Source organism: Peromyscus eremicus, chromosome 17 (assembly GCF_949786415.1).
Source record: "Peromyscus eremicus chromosome 17, PerEre_H2_v1, whole genome shotgun sequence".
In the NCBI taxonomy this organism is placed as follows: domain Eukaryota; kingdom Metazoa; phylum Chordata; class Mammalia; order Rodentia; family Cricetidae; genus Peromyscus; species Peromyscus eremicus.
In genome coordinates, this window is record NC_081433.1 from 15,788,872 (window position 1) to 15,810,302 (window position 21,431).

A 21,431-nucleotide genomic window follows, 5' to 3' on the forward strand; every position below is an offset into this window, starting at 1 on the left:
ATATTACTCACCTGTTATAAAAATTCAATCATAAAATTTACCGGTAAATGGATGGAGAAAAAAAAAAAGCATGCTGAGTAAAGTAACTCAGTCCCAGAAAGACAAATATGGTATATTTGCTTATATGTGGGTGTTAGCTGTTAAATCATTGATAAGCAAGCTACAATCTGTATAACTATAGAGGTTACATATAGAGTGAGGATCTCACGGGGAGGGGTGGATCTCCCTAGGAAGAGGAAATAGAATGGATAGTTATGGATGGACAAGTAGAGGGGCAAGAACAGGATGATTAAATGGGGAAGGGAGGGAGGAGAGGGGATGAGGGAGGGAATACAGGGAGTGACAGATAAAACTAAGGACCGTTTGAGGGGTCATATGGAAAACCAATATAGTAGAAGCTTCCTAAAATATATACATGTGTGAAAGCAATCTGAATGAAATTGCCACATAAGGGGGGGGGCGAGACAGAACCCCAGTTGGACAAGTCATGTCACCAAATGAAACTTCCAGTGCTGGGAAGGGGTTACATCTAATCAAGTTCCTGGCTGAAGGGGTCCCAGAGGAATCCCCAAACAACCCAGGCTGTTGCCAAGGATGTTGGTTATCCACAAACTGATGGTAAGGTCCTGTTGCTGCAGACAACATTTACATAATTCATTGAACACACAGAAGTTGAGCTGGTGCTTACCTAAAGCCTTCACTCCTACAGCCTTGTGTTCATGGTACTTGAAGGCACTGTGTGTGCTATCCAAGGAGAAAGGTAAACACAACCCAGGTACAAAGCCTTCCATCTACAACGGTGTCCTGCCTGCAAGACACACTGGTGCAGTAGTGGCACAAGACTTGTGGGGTAACCACCCACTCTCTGATTGGACCTAAGGCCCACTCTAAGAGATGGAATCCATCCTGACACTGCTTGGGTGGCCAAGAACCTGAGACCAAATAGGCCAGGGACCTAGTGAAAATCAAATACTACTGTTCTGCTGCAGGAATGGAGCAATAAAACAACTTCTAATGGCATCCTGCTACACTCATAGATTGATACCTTGGTCACCAATCATCAGAGAAGTTTCCTCCTGCAGCCAATGGGGAAAAAAAAATACAGAGACTCATGGCCAGACAGTATACAGAGAGTGAGAGCCCTTGGGACACTCAGCCCTGAAAGGAATGACTCCATCAAACCATTGGCATTTTTGACAAACTTTCCTAAGTCAAATTCTAAATGAAATCCTTTAAACTTTTAATCACCTTTCCTAGTTGGGCCTTGGGAAATCCTCAAAGGATGCTTCCCTGACCTTTCAGGGTTTCTATGTCATGATACATTAATTACAATGAAGTTCTATCCCACGCTAACGATGGCAGAGCCTCTGCAAGCTATAGTTATTGGTGTGTTCTTGAGAGGATGTTCAAGAACTGTGGAGGTATTTCCAAGCTGAGTGCTGTGGGTGATAGTTTTAGTGACGCTGAAGAGTGCCCCATAGCACAGGAGTACGAACACTTCCTTCTGAATTACATCACTGCCAAGCCAAGCGGCCTAAAGTGCTGTGGCTTTGTCTTGTTGCCCAGTTTGCTGTTTTCTTTTGATGCCTTTGTGGAAGCCTTTCCCTTTTCACACAGCTCTGGTCCCAGAGCCCCGTCTTCAAGGAGACTTAGAGAAAGGCCTCTGACAAGCTAGGTTCAGGAAATCCTTTGTTTTTTAAATTTATTTTTTTAAATTGCACTCATGATATTCATTAATTACACTCATGATATTAATTACATTTGTGGTATTCATTGATTACATTCTCAGTATCCATTCATTAACTATATTTATGATATTCATTAATTACATTAATTGTATTGATTTATTACATTCATGATATTATGTCCTGATACCGCTGTCCATTTGTGGGGCTTTTCCATCACACAAAACAGAGATTCTGTGCTTAGGAAATCATTGCTCTATATTCCTTTCTTCTCCATCTTGAAATAACATCTGATCTTTCTGTCTCTATGAATTTGTATATTCTATATATTTCATGTAATACAATTCTATAGTATTTGTCTTTTTTTAAATGTAAAAACATTTTATGTTTTTAGTCTTTATCTTAAGGCATGCATGTCATTGGGCCAGGGAAGAATGTCTGGAACTCTAGTGACACCAATGAGTTCCTTCAGCTTCTGTCCTATGACAACATAACACGAGAATTAGTTAAATGAGCCTGAATGAGCTGACAGAAGCAGTGTTTTCATGATTCATTTGGAAACATCGCTGCTTTTGGAGTGTCTGGTTTACCAGATTGAAAGAAACTGTTTACTTTGAAACATAGCTTACAGTAGTTCGGTTGAGTACACTCTTTGGCCCCAAAGTTAAAATATCTTTTTTCCCTACTTCTCCTCTCTAGAATTTGAAGACTAGTCATGAGTGTCCTTTATCTTATGGCAATGCAATTATTTAGATAGGTTCAATAAGAATCCGTGCATGATTAAGAACACTGGTTTTTATCATCAAGGCTATTATGGGTTGTCATATTCTTCAATTCAACCAGACAGGTTTAAAGATGTAAGATTGGCTTTCTGAAACCCACAAACTCCCCTCCCCAAACCCCACCAAATTCAGACTGGACGGCACTCAGCCTTACACATAATTGAGTTGTGCCATTTCCCTGCAGGCTCAGGAAACTTGGGATATTTGGGGAACCTCAAGAAGAGAACTCACCCAGACCCACAGGTTCTGCAGATGCAACAATTCCTTCTGAAGTGCACTCTTGCAAGGACAAATGCCTACCAGACCAAGTGAGACTTTGGTCTGCCTTCACAGCCCCGAGAGACCACGTCTGAGATTCTTCGAGGAAAATTTCAGCAGAAGCAAACTTTGAAAAGAATATGCATGGTCAACTTTTGCTCGACTGCACTTAGGCACATAGTTGAATTAGGCCAAATTTAATGGGATTGAATTTATCTTGTAACCAAATTTGGTTTCCTATGATTATCTTTGGTAGAAGTAAGGGTGATTTTGGAGAGAAATTAAAACTGATTTCCCCCTCCCCCTAAAGTTCTGTGAATTGAAACTTGAAAACATCGTATAGACTTCAGAGAAGTCATCCCAAAATGTATGTTTGAAAGAGTTTGTAAATTCAGGCTACAGGTTAGGGAAAGTCAGATTGCTGATATCTGCCTTTTCTTCTACTAAAACTGCTCCAAGTCCATGGTTGAGAGGCCCTTTCAATTGTCTGATCCCTCGACTTAGAAACTGAGTTTATAGTTTGTTCCAATTTTTTTTTTCTTTTTTGCAGAGCTGAGAATTTAACCCAGGGCCTTGTCCCTGGCTCCGTTCCAATCATTAATCTCTATTTTCCTTTCATTTTCATAGAAACTTCTCTCCCTTCAGTAAAGGCACAATGGTCTCCGTTATCTAATAGATGCACTTTGCTTCCAAGTCCCAGCGAGTCGTTCACCTGCACCTTTATGGACAAGGGTGTGGTGTTTGAAAGAGCCTATACTGTAACAAGTGCCTATTTCTTCAGCAACACTTGCTAGCTTGGATTAGGAACAGTTTAAATAGCTTGTTCTAGCTGAATCTGGTGCTGTATGTGTCTGAGCTGTGCATTTGCTTACGAATTTCCTTAAATTCCTAAGCAGATTTGTCTCATTACCCCATAGGTTTGTTTATGGTTCTCAGGATGGCCATTGGAACCGGCTTCAGCAAATCATCCTGCATTTCTGGATAAACTGTTTGTAGGTAAAATGCTATCATTGGATAATTATCTGTTTAGCCGTGCTTACTAATGTAGATGGACAGATAGTTTTATAATGGCTTAAACTGTCTGCATTCCATGAAGTCCCATGTGTTCTAAAACTGCATACTGCTGCCGTTGAAACAGATTTGTACCACAGTCTGAACAGCTCTGCTTGTGGCTTCTCAGAAGGGGTGAGTTTGGGTCTGCTTTGCCTTCAGTCCATTACCTCTGGGGTTCTGGGAAACTGCATACAAAATATTTATTCTGTGGAGTTACCCAAGAGAAATGGCGCACATTCCAAGTTTTGGACATTTTATGATTAAAGATAGAGAAAGCTCGGTAGAGTGTAAGGGAGGGTGAAAGGCAGCATAAAGGCATTCAGGCTGGACAGCAAAGCAAACCCTCTGGATCCTGGAGACTTGGAGACAGCAGCTCTCTTGTCCAAGGCTGGACTCCATTTCCTCTGCTCCTCCCTTTGCGTTTCCTTCTGGCTGGAGGAGCTTCTTGACAGACAGGTTGTGGTTCCTGAACTAACTGTGGCAGCTACTCAGCACTTGGTACCACTGGAGTTTCTTCTCTGGGCTTAGCAAGACGTTTGATCACGGAGAGGAATGCTGGGACTATCCAAATACGTTCCTGAGAAGAGAACGCAGTGTAGCCGCAAGGGTTTCTGGGGAAATGTTTTTAAGCTGTGCCGGGCTAGGTGGGATCAGACAGGCCACTGGCTGTGGCCCCAGACAGCACTAACAGCCTAGGCTCATTCTGCCCCTTTCTTTGGGGAGCGACCAGAAGAGAGAGCAACGCTGTCACTGTGTTCCCCAAGGAGCAAACAGAGGAGGTTACTAGAGGTGAAAGGTTAAACACTGCTGTCAATAAAATGAAGAAGAGAATCTGGGGGAAGGACAGTACAGAGGCTGCGGAGAAGGTGGGGAGAGTGAGAACCCTCATACTGGTTCCTGTGTGGGAGAATCCAGGGGCTGCTGTCCCCCACCCCATGTTGTGATCAGGGTCTCTGTCTAGTCAGCTTCCGGGCTGCCATTTATCCCCACTCCACAGCAGCACACAGGGGACCTTCACAGATGCTGATCTCCACAGTCCCGATCCTGACTTGATTTGGTTCCTCTCAAAAGTTTAGTCCTTGGAATTGCTTTCAGTATTTGGGGTACAGTTTGTTCATCGTACCCTAATATTGCAGGTTTTTCTATTCTAATGGCATATTATTTTATTTTCCTACACTCGGAGTAGGCCTGAATTTTGGAAATACCCCAGGTCAGACAGAAAAAAAATCTGAAAAGCATACAGAGTGAAGGTGTGGCTCATTGAAAATGAACCATCTGCATGTATGAAGAGACATGTAGGGTCTTCATGCACCATTTACATTTTTTCCCCTAAAAATACCCCCAAACAATTTTACTGATTATTAATACATTTGAAGGTAGCTGTATACCTTTTCAAAATAGGTAGTCATTTCTTGGAGTCAAGTTAACATCTACAGTATTTGTTTACAAAGCCTCGCCATAGTCTTCCCTATAGCTACACAGCCCTCAGGAAACTCTTTGGGGGCTGGAGGGAGGCTCGCCTCATTTTCAGGGAAGAAAGAAAGCCTGCTCCTTCCTGTACTGTATTCATCCAGGTGATTTGCCTTCCTTGTTGGAGAATCCTACCACTAAGGTCAGATGGAGAAAGTATACCCTGTCCTGGAGGACAAGAAGTTGGGGAGACCCTCCGGAGACGCAAGCCGGAGTTGAGTCTGGCTGATGTTTGTGTACCGATCAGTTGATTTGGCCATGACTGAATTCAAGAGCCCCATTTGGCCTTCGTATTCTTCCTCACACAGCAGAGAAAAGGAGACACACATCTCTCTTTCGTATCCCCAACCTTACAGGGGTGGCTCTGAAGTTCTTTTGGGTTCTAGGAGAAAGAAAAAAGCCAGAAGACATAGGAGCACTGGCAGGGAAAATGTTGGACAAGAAGCAGAAGAAGACCAGAAGGGACAAAGAACCGATGGAGGAAAAAGGCGGGAAGAAGAGGAAAGAATGATTCTGCTAGACTAGAGGTAAAGGTTGCCCTGACCTAATTAATGCACCTGCAAGTCAGGAGTGACGCTCAGTGGTAGGATGCCGGCCTAGCACAGGAGCTCCAAGTCTGACCCTCAGCACCAAACCACTGCCCTCCAAACAGCAACAAAAATAGATGAATCAAAATAAGCTCCAATAACAAATAAGAGTGATGTGGCAGTTCCTTCAAAGTCTTCAGAGACCTTTTTTCTCCAGAGTCTTGGGGATGTAGTTCTAGTGCCTAGAAATTACCTGTGTGTGTTCTATGATGCTGCATCCTGGGCCACAAAGAGGGAAGGGAAGACCCCCCCCCTTTGAAAAGCACAGCAACCCAGGAAGTGTTACAGCTTTCAGGCCTGATGTGGAAACACAGAGGATGATGTTGGGTGGGGGTGGGGGTGGGGGTGACGGACAGATTCACACAGGGGAGTGAATTTGTGCGTATCTCCAGATAGATGATTCAACACATTAAAACCATGTATGAAAAACCCAAAATAGATTGTAAATTTGTTATAGGACAATGTTTTAAGAGTGAAAATAACCCAAAACATAACACTACCAGGAAAGGCCCACATATGCCTATTATCAGCTCCCACATTAATACATATGGGACCCTCACTTCTGGCTTTAGTATTGGCCCTCTGCCTTACAGTATCCAATTCTCAAGGCTGAATGGAGACACCAAGCTTTATATAGCATCTGACTTTGGGAGGGAATATTTACCACCAGACTCTTATGATAAGTCCTTGATATAAAGGCTTCCCTTTGGTTTTGTTTGTTTGCTTTGTTGTTGTTGTTGTTCTTAATGATTTATTTTAGTTTATGTTCATTAGTACTTTGCCTACATGTATGTCTGTGTGAGGGTGTGGGAGCAGATCCCCTGGAACCGGAGTTACAGACAGCTATGAGCTGCCATGGGGGTGCTGGGAACTGAACCTCCGAAAGAACAGCCAGTGCTTTTAACTACTGAGCCATCTCTCTGGCTCCAGGATTCCCCTTTGTATTAGCTATTCACTGTCGTGACAGGGTATCTGCCCAAAGCGTTTAGTTTATCAGAGTAGGAAATGCATGGCAGCTGGAGCTGGAGACAGCCGCTCACAGCACATCTGCATTCAAGAAGCAGAGAAGTGAATGCTGCTGCTCAGCTCACTTTCTTCTTGTTTAGTCCGTAGGGGTGGTGTTCAAATGGAGGAGACAGGTTCCTGTCCTCCTTATGGAGGAGGTCTCTGTCCCTGTTATACTATGGCTATGAAGTGTCTCCCCAAAGTGTGCGTTAAGGATTTGGGCCCTAGCTTGGCATATAAATATATTTTATTTTTGAAAAAAAAAATCGTTGAGAGGTGGGGAGATTCTGAAGCCTCTGACTGAGTGGGGGCACTAAGCCATTCATGAGTTCATAGTGTGATTCCATTCTTGGGAGGAGATGAGCATTTTCAGAGTAGGGCCTACTAGGTGAGCTAGACTCCTTATGTTATTAGGGAAATGAAGGTTCCCCTTTCGGGGTCCTTAGTCTAGTTAATAAAAGAATTTAGATGCAGAAGGATGCTTGAGGACAATTTTATCACAGTTTGAGAGAAAAACAACAGGGCAGGCAGGCTGTAAATGTTGGCAGCTGCCCAGATAAGGGAAATGGGAAGGAGAGAAGGCTACACCTCTTGCAATGGAGGTTAATAAGCAGCCACATGGCGGACAAGCAACCTCATGGCGGAAGGGAGTGGAGGAGGACACGGCTTCAGGGGACAAGTGAGAGAGCCCAGTGTCAGGGAAAGCATCCCTAGGCTTCGGCCAGTGTTCAAAAGGAAAAGAGAAAGAAAAGGAAGTTACACTTGAGGCTCTGCGGTGCTACATAATGAGAGTTCCTCAAGTGCCCGTGCAGAGAAGAGGTTTCTGGGAAAGAGAAACGCATTATTTCCTTAAGGGAACAGTTCTTCCTCCCACAGCTTCACATTTCTTCAGGTGAATCTGATTCTCTGTTGAATGGCCTCCTCGATGAGTAATTGACAGGTCTAGCTCGATCAGTTCTTAAGGGAAGAGAAAATAGTCATGCCATGTCTCCTCCTGGGGTGAGAAATATTTCTCTGTTTTGACCAGGAGGATTAGGGGTGGCAAAGCTGACCTTTCTTTGTTGTCAGGGAAACGGGAAGTGGAGCCCAAAGCTGACCATGAGGGAGGGATTCATCGTCCGTTGTCTCTAAGACTACTATAGCATTCCCTCTTTGAGAGTTGGTACCCTAAAATCATTAGGTATCCCAAATACTTCTGGCATTTCTAGCCTTAGCCAGGACAGGACCAAGGGCCCTTCTGGTTTCTGGCCAAGGAGACAAAGTTGAGGTCCCTATCCTTGACCTCAATTCTGGTTTCCATCTTGCGTCCTCATCATTAGGAGCATGCCCATAGGAGTGTAGTTCGTCTCAAGCTACTTGGTCCCCTGCCTCTTAGCCACCGTGAGAAGATGAACCTCTCCTTCCACACTCTGTTCTAGTTAGCTTTCTGTTGCCGTGATAAACACCATGACCAAAAGCAACTTGGGGAGGAAAGGGTTTGTTTGGCTTACAGGTTACAGTCTGTTGTTGAGAAAAACCAAAGCAGGAACCCCAGCAGAGACCACGGAGGAATGCGGTGTACCGGCTTGTGTCTGCTGGATTGATGAGCTATCTTTCTTATAAAACCCAGGCTCATTTGCCTAAGGATAGCACTGCCCGCCAGTGTCCTTGGCACCCCTACACTAATTAGCAATCAAGAAAATGCCCCACAGGGCCTGGAGAGGGAGCTCAGTGGTTACAAGCACCACCGGCTGCTCTTCCAGAGGACAGGGGCTCGATGCCCAGCACCCACGTGGTGGCTCACAAGCATCTGTAACTCTAGTCCTAGGGGATCCATTGCCCTCTTCTGGTCTCTGAGAGGACCGGATGTGAACATAGTACACAGACATGCATGTAGGTCAAATAGTCATACACATAATATAATAAAATAAACATCTTACAAGTCCCATAGATGTGTCCACAGGCCAGTCTGCTGAAGCCAGTTTTTCAGTTGGGATTCCCTCTTCCCAGGTAGGTCTAGGTTTGTGTCAAGTTGACAATGACAAGAGCTATGACACCCTTCTACCATGATGTGTTAACAGGCCCAGAAACATGGACTGAAACATCTGAAGCTGAGCCAAAGTAATTATCTCCTTCCTTAAATAGACTTCTCTAGGGATTTGTCACGGGGACCGCAAGTCTAACCCCCACACATGGAGGCAGTCCTGTCCTCCACAGAGAGGAGGTCCCTGTCCTCCCTGCCCCCATAGAGGAGGTCTTATCTCTCCAAGTGGAGGAAGTTCAGACCCCACAAATGGATGAGGCCTTCATCCTCCCATGTAGGAGGTCCTGTTCCCTAACATGGAGGAGGTTCTTGTACTCTAACAAGGGATCCTGCCACATACACCTCAGCACACATATAGGGAGTCTCTGTCCCCACACATTGAGGGAGTCCACATACCCACACAAGGAAGGAGTGAGTCCCTGCTGCTCCCTCACATGGTTGAGTGTAGGAATGTGCTGGCCTCACATGAAGGAGGTCTCCCTCCTTCCCCCCATGGAGAGAGTCTCTATCTCCTCCATGGAGGGATTCTTGATCATCACCCATGTTAGGAGTCTCTGTTACCCACACCGAGTACATCCTGTTCCCCCATGTGGAGGAAGTCTGTGTCCCTACACAGGAAAGAGGGTGCTTGGTTCCAGTCAGAAGCCTTTAGATCCCCTTCAAGTAGCAACCAAGGTTTGCCCCGTATGATTACTTCTCTCTCTTTCTTCAAAGCCACCCCTATACCTCCTTCAGAGGCAGCCTCCCTCAGGTAGGGTGGCCCTGGGCAGTGGGAGCTGAGGAAGCACCTTGGGACTAACCTGAACAGGGCCTATGCAAAGAAGCCTGGGCCATTCTGAGTGCCCACGCTTCCCTCCCCTTCCGTCCCGTGGGGTGGTGGGTAACCCACTGTGTGATCTCCATTCTAAACACAGAATTATAGAAACTGAGGGAAAGAGCCTGTGACGGATAATGTATTTCTGCTTCCTCATGCAAAGCTTGTGGCCAGTCACTCAAGGCCCGGAAGAGGAAGGAGGCACTCCCAAGGCATTTAGAGAAGAGGGGGCAGTGGTGGGCGACTGAATGGGCTTCCTTCTCTGAGAGCAGCATCAACAAAGGTTCCATTTTCCATGGTTGTGGGTCCGGCGAGACCGCCTCGCTGACAGACTCTCCAAGCACATGTGCCGGTCTGCTGAAAAGCCTTGGTGTTGACTGACAGATAATTGAAGTGACAAATTGTTTCATTGTATTTGGCAGGGAGAGTGCTGTATTAGATAATTACGGGGAACAGAGGACTCTGGGGTCTCAGGTCATAAGACATGCCTGACCCTACTTTCTGAAAACTCTGAATGGGGTTCTCCATCCCAAAGGAGTGCAGGGCCGCGCTGTCTTTCTGTTGTTCGGGTTTTCTTTCTCTTTCCTTCCCCTCCTCTCCCTCCGTTTCTGGCCCTCCCCCTTTTCGATCTGATGACTGGGTCTAAGGAACGGGGGTGGGGTGGGGTGGGGGTGTGTGGGGGGAGGCCTGCAGAGCTGAGGCAGTACTTACCTCCACTTACCCATTTGGGGCTTGCCTTGGGGAAGAGTAGACGTTTTGCGAACTGGTCCCCTGGTGGCCTGAGATGGGGCTCAAGGAAGGAAGGTGACTGAGGACCACCAAGGCACTGTGAGCAGCGGAAGGGCTGGGTGCCAACTGCCTTTTTCTGTTGCGATGCTGGGGAATCCGGCCTAGGGCCTCAAGCAGGGGTTGTGGCTGTAGCTACACTCCAGTCCCACCACCCCGCTGCTCCTCTGGGTAGCTTGCCCATGTGGGGTGTCTCTGTCAGCTTTTCCTGACCTTGGTTTATCAGTGACAAGTACTGGGACTTGAAGAGACCTAAAGATTACTGGATAATAGAACCATCTCCCTTTCCAGTTGAGGATATAAGCCCCGGAAGACCTGTTGTAGACCCATTTCCCTAAACTTTCTGGAAGATAATTTAAAAAAAAGAGTGTGAAATACAAAGAACAACACAGCCCCTACTTCCCTGGCCCCTTTAGCTAATGTGTGACTCTATACACCTGGAAACAGCCTCCATACATCAGTACTGATGTTTTATGTAGAGATCTACATTTGTGTTTAAGGATTTTTGTTTTTGTTGTTTTGTTGAGACAGGGTTCTGCCCTGTAGCCCTGCCTGGCCTTTGATCCCCAAGTGCTGGAATTATAGGCATTCAACACCACACCTCTGGAGCTGTTTTTGGTTTTGGTTTTTTTGAGGAAGGGTTTCTCTATGTAGTTTTGTCCTGGATCTCACTCTGTAGACCAGGCTGGCTTTGAACTCAGAGATCTGCTTGGCTCTGCCTCCCAGAGTGCTGGGATTAAAGGTGTGGGCTACCACAGCCAGGCCTGGAGCTGTTTTATTTACTTGTTTTTCTGATGGAGGTCTTGTATTGTCCAGGCGGGTCTCAAACCACTGAGCTCAAATGGTCCTTTGGTAGCCTCCTAAGCACCTGGTACTGAGCACCCGGTACTGAGCACCCGGTACTGAGGGCGTAGCATCACACACACACACACACACAGGCTGGCAACTGGATGCAGATCTTTCCCTGTGACCCCAGGATACTACTGGGGTCTCCTCTGTCTTCCTGCCCTCCTCTGAGGTCCTAGGAAGAGAAGGTCAGAGATGTTTCTGAGGAGGGAAATAAGTAGAGATGTCCCTGTCAGGTCAGGAAGGGTCTAAGGCAGATGCTCACACTGAGCGGCCGGAAGAAAGTGGTTCTCTTCTCGGCCTCACCACCAAACCTGCATCCTTAGTCAGGTTAGGGTGCGGTGGGGGGATAGGGGGAGGAGCTGGGGGGTGGTCCGGGAGGGTACGAAGCTTTCAGCATAAGGCTCACTTACTCTCTGGTGAGCTTTAATGCCTTGTAAGATTCGTATTCCTTTCAGACAGAAGGCTTCGGAATTTTCCAAACTTCCAAGAGCCATTTCATTGTTTAATCCCTCCCACCCCGCTCCCTTTTACTTTTTCCTCTCTTAGTTGGACTTCCTTCCATTTTGAACTGTAAGCCCAGACAAGATCTTCAGGAGGCCGTTTGCCATTTGGATTTCCAACTCTGTGTTCTTATGAAAAGGCAGGGAGGGAGGCCAGAGGAACCTGGAATTCTGAAAATGTCTGAAGAATGTGTGACACAGTTGAGGTCCATGGACTTCATCCATCATTTACAAAACTGTAAAACAACAGGCGTTCCAGTGGTTGTAAGGGGCTGTTCTCTGGCTGCATGGTGCTTTGGCTTTCTCAAGAAAACCGTCAAATCTCTTTGGTGTTAGGGTGATTACGAGTAGAAATGTCCTAGTCACTGTTCTATGGCTGTGGAGAAACACCATGATCAAGGCAACTTTGATAACAGAGAGCCTTTAATTGGGGGCTGGCTTACAGTTCGGAGGTTTGGTCCATCATCATCATGACAGGGAGCACGGTGGCACACATGCAGATGTGCTGGAGAAGGAGCTAAGAGTTCTACATCCTGATCCACGGGCAGCAGCAAGAGAAGAGAGCCTGGGCCTGATTGGGCTTTTGAAACCTCAAAGCCCACCCCCACTGACATACTTCCTCCAGCCAGGACACACCTCCTAATCCTCCTAATCCTTTCAAATAGTCCCACTCCATGGTAAGTAAGCATTCAAATATGTATGCCTATGGGTGCCATTGGGGTAGAGGCAGCTTCTCATTAGAAATGAATAAAAACAGTTTTAGAGTCTTGAAGTGAGAAAGCAAGCTGTAACATGAAGGCAGAGTCTCCAAACCTGGCTGTTATTGAATATCCACCACTCTTATTTGTATACTCCTACCCATCCAGAAGGAGGTATGACCTCATTTGAGTCTAAGGTAGCTCTCATGTCTTGCCTGACCAAGAAAGTGGAAATGATTTTCAGGAACTTTGAAGGCTAGGTATTAGCCACTTAGTGACTTCTTAGAAGGCTCCTGTCTAAGACCCAGCCACCTCAGTGTATGTGTGTGTGTGTGTGTGTGTGTGTGTGTGTGTGTGAGAGAGAGAGAGAGAGAGAGAGAGAGAGAGAGAGAGAGAGAGAGAGAGAGAGAGATTTGACTGACAGACAACTTGTCTGTAGTCACTATGACATAGAATCATATTTGTCATTTAATGACCTCTTTGGGGACTATTGATTTCAGTCATGTCTTTCTCCTTTTTTTAAACCCCTGCTTTGAAGGTAGGCTCCTATGGGGATTTGCCTGTAAGAGGCTGGAGTTTCCAGGTTCCCTTCTGAGGAAGGAGACTGAGAACAGCCCACATACTGCCGTCCCTTCTGAAGGAAGAACTTTCTTTTAGCAAACCCAATATGAAAGATTCATATTGGACAGGAAGGCAACGTAGAGGGCAGCCTTGAAATGTCCAACAGAACTTTAAGTCGAATCTGACTTAGACAAATAACTGATGTAGCATTTCTGCAGTCCTCATTTGGGAAGTGAGAGGGACAGAGAAGGACCAAGCAGAATGTGTTGTATTCTCAGGACAGACAGCCCTTGACTGATTCCTCAGAGAGGGGGACAACAGAGAGCTGAGGTGACATGGTAGCTGGCTAACATTTCCATTAAGTCAAAAGTTCTTTGGGCACATCCAAATCTAACCCAAACTCCCCAACAACACACAAGTCATCAACAGCAAAAGCAAGAAAACAGAGAAGGGGCAAGGCACAGCTGAAGAATGCCATGTCTAGAGCAGAGGAGCGTGCAGAACTCAGCCCAAGCCAGCTCCAAACCATTCAATTCAGTGCACATTCGTTCATTGAGGGTGTTGTAGGCAGCTGAGCATGTGGAAATGGGTGAAATGGGATCCCTGCTCCCAAGAATCCACGTTGGTAGTATCTGTGCAGGGTCAGCAGCCATGCATGCATGCACAGGCAGAGAAAGGCCGAGCCAAGCGTAGGACTTTCTGGCTTTCTGGGAATGCTTTGCCCTTTTTGACCTGCTCCTGTGTGGCCAGGCTCTGAATTGTGCCCTCTCTGGTCAGCAGGAGGAGGTGCTCCATGTGTGGGGGGTGGGGGGTTGGGATGGGGGCTGGGAGTGTGGAACCCATCTCGCCTTGCACATCTGCAGGGCCTTCAGTCTGATTATGATCTTTTTTACCCTTCCCACTGTCAGTCCGGCACAAATAATTATTAAAGCCCTTTCCCACCGTGGAAATAAAAATACAGCCATAGAGCTAGCTAAAGTACAGCTAGTCCATTGAGAGCCAGCCGAAAGTGGGTAGGACCAATAATTCAAAACAGATGAACCGCATGGCAAATACTATGGGCTTACTATCCAGGCTGACCCGACCTTTGCAAGTCGCTGAAAGTCATCCTTGAAATTCACCAGAGCTCCTGGAATCACTCCTGTAAAAGGCTTATTTATCGCAAAGTCATAAATAATATTTGCCAGCTCTTTGCTCCATCTATCTAGAAAACGAATTAAAGCTGGAAGACTTGCGCTCAGTGGGCTGAGCTGGGGTGGGGGTGGGGCCGTCAGGACTGTGTGGGGGTTGCTTATCGTTCCAGGGAGCAGTGTTTGGGGGGGGGACGCTGAGGTTTCTCTCCTCCTGGTAAAAACAGACTTGCTTGAAAAATTGGTGCCGCACAGCAGACTTCAGTTTTGTTGTTCTACCAAGAGGTGGTTGTAGACAGTGGAGAAAGGATCTGCCACTGGCCTAGCGCTTGTGATGGGGGTTAGATGTGGGCAGGACAGGGGCCGCCCACCTGTCTCTGCCTCCCCAGGGGTGGGGTCACAAGTGTGCACCATCATGGTTGACTCTTTTTATTTTGAGAATTTTATACATCCAGAGAATCACGATCAAGATCCTCCCTTACAATTACTCTCCCTCCATCCCATCCTTGCCACAGTTCTCGCCCAATTTCATGCACTCTTTTTTTTTTTTTACAAAACAAAACCAAAACCAAACCAAAATAAAACAACCCACTGAGTGCCTTGCCAGTATGCGCAATGGTATAGGCTCAGCTGGTGGAGCATGGGCAGCCTCTCAGGAGCTTCATCCTTGGAGAAACGGGCTCAACCTTAGCAGCCATCAACTGTCAATAGCTCCTCAGCTATTGGTGGGACTTCATGAGTCACAAGCCCCCCACCTCCCCATGCTGGGATTTTTGTCTGGCTTGATCTTGTGCAAGTTTTGTGCATGGCAGCACATAGCTGCTGTGAGTTTATGTGTGTGACTCTCCTGCTATGTCTGGAAAATACTGTCTCACTGTAGTCATTGACTGCCTAAGGCTCTTCCACCTTTCTTTCTGTCCCATCTTCCATGAGGACCCCTGAGCCTTGGGAGTGTGTGTGTGTGTGTGTGTGTGTGTGTGTGTGTGTGTGTGTGTGTGATAGATGTCCCATTTAGGGCTGAGAATGCCAATCTTTTATTCTGAATGTTGACCAGTTGTGAGTCTCTGTGCCAATCAAAATGACATTTTATTTCTTTATTTTGTGTGTTTGTTTGAGTCCAGTGGGCACGTGCCATGGCACACGTGTATAACTCGGAGGATAACCTGTGGGAGTTGGCTCTCTCTTTCTCTGTGTGGGCTCCACAGGGTCAGGCTTGGCAGCAAGTGTCTTTATCCTCTGAGCCATCCTGGCAGTTCCTTTGCATTTCTTTTTCTTGTGTGGGTTCTGGGAATCAAACTTAGACCTCTGTGCTCTCAGGATGAGTACTTTACTGAGTTATTGTCTCAGCCCGGTTCTGTGTTTTAAAGAGTTGTGTCTTTCTTGTATGTTTCAAAATTCCAGAATCCTCTCCCCGAGACGAGGATGCCCCTAGGCTCTTTGAATATTAATATTTAGACCCTTTTACACCCCACCACCCATCTACCCATCAGACCATCCATCTATCTGTCCATCTGTCCATCCATCCATGCATACATCCTGTCTTTTGTTCAATGTGTGTTTATTCATCTAGGCATCCATTGAAGCATTTGTTGAGCATCTACTATAAGTCAGGCGAAATAGGGAAGTGATGCTCTTGACTCCGCCACAGGGAATATGCTAAATGCAATGGACTGCCTGATGGTTGGTCAACAGCTGTTGTGGGTTGCAAGAAAAGTCACAATCTGTCCCCTCCTTGGATTCACATTCTTCTCTTCCACTCTGTGACAGGGCTCTGCCGGGTCACTTGTTTTGGTGCCATGACACAAATAGATTGACCGTCACTTGTCCTCTTTGTCTTTAGAACCCTGTGACTGCCACCAGATGAAAAAGTCTGGGCTGCTTCTAGCAGCGAGAGACGTGAGGCTTCATCCTGGCAGCAGATTGCCACCAACCCGATGTGTGAATCAAGTCATTAAGTCTCGAGGTTTTTGCCTTTGTTTGTTTGTTTGTTTAGTGTGTGTGTGGCCTGTCGCATGTGTGTGGAAGTTAAAGGACAATCCAGGAGAATTGGTTCTCTGTTTCCACCATGTGGATTCAGGATATTGAGCTCAGGTCATCAGGTTTGGAAGCAGACACCGAATCCACTGAGCCATCTCTCTGGCCCAAGTCGTTTATGTCAATGAGTAACTGACAGTTTCTTACTACGCTGGATGGCTCAAGTCGTTTATGTCAATGAGTAACTGACAGTTTCTTACTACGCTGGATGGCTTATCTAAGGCCTCTCCAACCAAGAAGAGTCTTTCTGGCCCAAAGATGTTCCACACTTAAAGTGTAGATGCGAGTTACTGTGTTCACACTTCCCTGAGAACCCTGCTGTCTTACAGTCTCTGATATCAAATGAATAATGACCATTTCCTGGATTCGGCTTGAGATAAGAGAGGACATGAGGTACAAGTCATCCTCACCAGATTCTGAGGATGAGGGGGATGGATCAGGTCACTTCACTAGAGGAATGAGGGGGTCGTTCGAGGTCTGTACTTACAGAAGCTTCTTCTGGGGACACAACGTGGAGGAGTGCTACCTGTTCTGGCTAGCTAGGTGCTCCATTCCACTCCCCAACCCAGGAGAATCATGTATTCCCGGAGACCAAGGGTAACCGCACTGCGTGGCTACCCAAGGAGCAACATCTGTTCACCCATCCAGTAGTCTTCTAGAAGGATAAGGCCTCAGTCTCCAATGGTTCCAAGGGTTCATCTATGGATGATGAGCTCTGTTTATGTAGAGGGGGTGACTGCAGGGTGACTTAGAATCTCTGTTGGAGCTCTCTGTGACTCTGTGGTCCCTTCACCACTGGAAAAGAGTGGAGCAGGGATAGGGAAGAATCAACCCGTGCTCTAGGCTCTAGGGAGACAGGATGAAAGAGTGATGTCATACAGAAAGGATGCCCTGGATAAGTACTGAGGATGATCATAGTCATGTGACCGTGGCAGCAGCTCTGGGTCACTCTGTGCCAGTGACTTTGCAGTTACTAGATACGAAATGCTTTGTGGAGATTTCTGCCTCCCCGTCCTTGACACTCTTGACCGTCTCATGAGCGCCCAGCATGTGGGACAGCTTTAAGTGCCACCGTTAGAGTTAGGGCATCAGCAGCTCTCTGAGTGGAAGAAGCGGTGCTCAGACTTCAGACCTGACCTCCAGCACCCTATTCCCCGGGCCTCCCCTCCTTTCTGCACATTTTTTTTCTACCCACCCTTGACAGCCCCTTGAACATCAATATCTCCAACCCTAAATCACCGTCCCCAGCCTCTACATAATCCTTTCAACCTCTGTTCCTTACCAACAAACAGTTGAGCCCAGATAAAGGCAGCCCGGCTTATCTGCCCGCCAGCCAATGCGGTGCTGTCCGAGATAACACAGCTTGGCTGAACTCAACATGGACGCAGGAGGTCATGGGGAGGTCCTTGAGTAAATGGGGTCTTATTACCTCACAGAAACCACCATCATGAAGGTGGCGGATTCGACTGCCCGTGTATATCTGAGCTCGATCTCTGGAAGCTAGGCAGCCCCAGCAGGCTTTTGCGGATCCAGAGTTTCAGAACTGATGGAGTCTGAAGTTACCACTGAGAAACTCAATGAACTGAGGGCATTACACAGTTTTCATCCGAAAAACAAAATGCATGAAACGATACTATCCAGGCTTGCTGTTAGAAATAATAGTACTACTGTCGTCTCTGGTTACAGAAATGTGTGGGTGGTATGGAGACTAAAGCCTGCTGGGGTCCTCAGAACACAGCAGCACCAGCTCTGAAAGCCCATAGATTTCTGACACGAAACCCCAGCACCTGACACGATGCTGGTGTGAACTGCTCCTTCTGTCTGCTCTCTTGGGGTACGCAGGGTCAGGGAGAGGAAGAGGCCTCGGTTCCAGAACCCCTGGGCCCAGGTGGAGGTTCCAGCACTTACTATGTATGACCTTGAGCAAGTTACTTTTCTGGGCTCCAGTCCCTTATCTGTAGGGGACAGTAATAGTCCCTGTGACACAGCCTCGCTAGGAGGATTAAATAAGAAATTTCAGACATGTGATAGAGCTGGCGTTGTGCCAGGGTAGAAGGGCGATTAGCCAGGACAGGCATTTGGGATGGAGTGACAACTCTGGGCAGGCGTCTCTACCCTTCCTGAGTACTTCTAAGGGCCTGATCTCAACCGGAGGGCAAAGGGAGCCGTGTGTAGGTCCAGGGAGCAACGGGCAGTCATATAGCTCATGTCAGGAGGTGACACAGCCATGGCCAGCCTGGGGGCTTCAAAGAGAAGCATTCAGGAGTAGTGGCCAAAGCCTGGGGTAAGTCAGAGGATCTGGAAGGTAGAAGGAAAGAAGAAATGCCCTTGTTCCATGCTCATTTAACCAAACTGTTCTTCAATGGAGGTGCCCTGCTTTCTCGCCTCTTCAAAGACTCTGTTAGTTTCTATGGCAACCTGACCAGGGGTTACTATTATCCCCACTTTACAGACGAGGAGCCTGAGGCTAAGCTGTTTTGTGACTTGTTAAGAGAGCAAGGAATGTAAAAGCACAGAAATCTATGGGTTTTCAGAGCTGGTGCTGTGTTCTGGGGACCCCAGAAGGCTTTAGTCTCCATACCACCCATATATTTCTGTAACAAGGGAAAGCAAAGAACAGCAAAGTAAGACTGATTACGTTGGGTCCCTTGGTACGGGGTTTTGTGAATTTCGTCAACTGATGAGCAAGTATGGGCGATCTCCAGCTTGCAAGCCCAGACTGGGAGCTGGGAAGTGTAGTGTCTGCTGACTTGGGACAGACCGAGTGACTTGCGTTGATTTTTCTAAAACTGTCACCCAAATTCCGGTGTTAGCCACCCCTGCTTTTATTCCCGGGAACGCTTCCTGACTGTGATCCTGATGTCCGTTTTCTTGGTTGGTTTCTCGCTTCTCTTTTAAATTCAGGAAGTATGAGATGAAAAGAAGCATACAACCACACAGACATAAATCCAGTAGGGCACTGAAGTAGGACCTGCTCCAGGAAACTGCCTAGCTGAGTGGTTTTCTGTGCTTGACTCTTGCAGGAGGCCGGGCTTCAGTGTGCCCGTGTGTGTGGTTTAGAGGATTTGTCACTGTTGGTGACAACATCGATGCCCTGGCTGAGGGGACTGTGTGTGGTCACATCTAGCTTCTGGGGTGTCCGAGAGGAAGGGGTGAAGCAGGTTGATTTGTCCCTGACTTACTGCTGCAAGGCAATGGCTCTTAAACAAGAGGATTTCACTCCGCAGGCCACCTCAGTTGGCCTTTGCGTATTGTTTTCTCAATAAGCTCAGGCCTGTGTATTGAAAACCCCAAAGGGAGGCCCAGGCAGGGAAGGAGGGGCAGGAGAAGCCACTCTCTTACCATCTTTGGAGTGCCAGCCCTCTCTGGTTACTAAGTGGGACTCTGACAAATGTCTCATGGCAGCCTTGTGTTTATTCATTTCTTGTTTATTCCCTAATTCTTCCTAGTCCCTCCTGTTTCCCTCCTTTATACACCTATCCGTCCACACGTAGCATTGTGCAAGACTGTGGGTAAATACATAAGATTCTTTCCCTGCTCTTTATGCATTTCTGGTCTAGGAGGGGGCTTAAGCTAAATGCATGCATACAGCAATCCGCAAGACCACAGGGCCACACAGCAGAGGACAAATGGTCACGTGTAATCGGAGAAGAGATCCTTTAGATGGGGGCAGAGGATTTGAACCCAGAGAAGTAGGAGAAGGGATTTCCATGGATGGAGGCAACAGTGCTCAGCTTTTTGAGTAGAGGGAGCTGGGTGGTGGAGGCTGTGGCTGCCCGGGAGAAGATGAACATGATTTGGCAGTAGAGCAGAGAGTGCGTTGGGGGTGAGGCTGGAGGGAGGGCTATGAACCAAACCGTAGGAGGTGAGAAGCAGCTGCGGTGGGCAGGATGGACCTACTCGAGGTATCCGAGTGGCATGTGCAGGATTGAACTTGGGACTACTGTGCTAGCAGAGATGGCAACTTCAGGTTGGCACCTCAAGCTTTTCTTACCTGCCCGTGGGTGCAGCCACACCATTTTCACAGCTGATGGGATGGCACATAGCTGGGCCTTCCCCTTCCTGTTCAAGCACTTTGGACAGTGGCCACTCAGAACCACACACATTTAAGTTTAGAATGGACACAAAAGCAACACCAGAAACAGCTGGATGGCTTTAGGGAAGAAAAAGCATTGGTCAGAAGAAGCTTCTAAAGCCTCTGGAAGGTTGGTTTTGAGGTGACTGAAAGTTTTAAAAACTTCATTCATTAAAAACATCTATTCATTCATTTTATTCATTCATGAGTGTGCTTATCCCAAGACATTGAGTATTGATTGCTATGTTGCCCAGACTGCTCTTGAACTCCTGGGCTCCAACAGGCTTCTTCTGCCTCAGCCTCCCAAGTAGCAGCGACCATAGGTGTTTGCTACTATGTCTGGGTAGAAACAATTCATTCTGTCAGTGACATATAGAGATACTAATTGGTGAATGTAAAATGTCCCAGTCATTGTGTAGTGCATTCATATATGTTTAAAAGTATTTCCCACAGTAATCGCTCTCTCCATCCCAGCCCCAGTGCCTCGAGTGGCCATCTTCATGGGTATTTTTTGTTGTTGTTTTTATAGATCACAAGGCTGCCAGCCTGCAAGTGTGCCAACACTGAGAACTGTGGAGTCTTTGGTACTTCTTTACAAGCAAATTCCTGGGCTCACCAGCGCTTACAGCTCCTTAGAGATCAGCACCCAGAATGGAGGAGCCCTTGAGTGATTTCAATAAACATTTAACCAACACATATCTGCCATGTGCCAGGGCCTCTGCTGATGGGGAGACTGGGACATGATGACAGAGACGAACATCTCCTCAGTTGGGCTGCAGAAATCCAGAGGGCCCTTCCAAACGGCCTTGTGGGTAGGCAGTATGAGCACCCTTCAGGTGATGAGTGCATCTTGGCAAGCCCCGGTTTTAAATGATTATCTTATTTAAATCCATTAAGAGCACCCCTTACAAAATACCCCTGAGAGTTTTTGCCATTTCAGTCTACAGAAACGTGCTTGGAAACATGTAGAAATGTATTAAGAATCTGACGGGGGGGGGGGGTGGAATTGGGAGGCTGGGGGTGGCAGGGGGATGGTGCGGACAAAGGCAGCCTTTATCTTCTCTGTAACTTTGGGGATGAGGAGGAAAAGCTCCTAGAAGAAACTATGGTGTAGTGAGGAA

At 47.0% G+C, this 21,431-nt stretch overlaps 1 long non-coding RNA gene across 1 annotated transcript; it reads left to right on the forward strand.

The window, feature by feature from the left end:
* Nucleotides 1-2,538: 2,538 nt before the first annotated feature.
* On the forward strand, nucleotides 2,539-21,006 carry LOC131894379 (uncharacterized). The gene is made up of 3 exons (XR_009374903.1): nucleotides 2,539-3,721; nucleotides 5,635-5,775; nucleotides 20,840-21,006. It is a non-coding gene; the product is annotated as an uncharacterized LOC131894379 (long non-coding RNA).
* The last annotated feature ends 425 nt before the right edge of the window (nucleotides 21,007-21,431 follow it).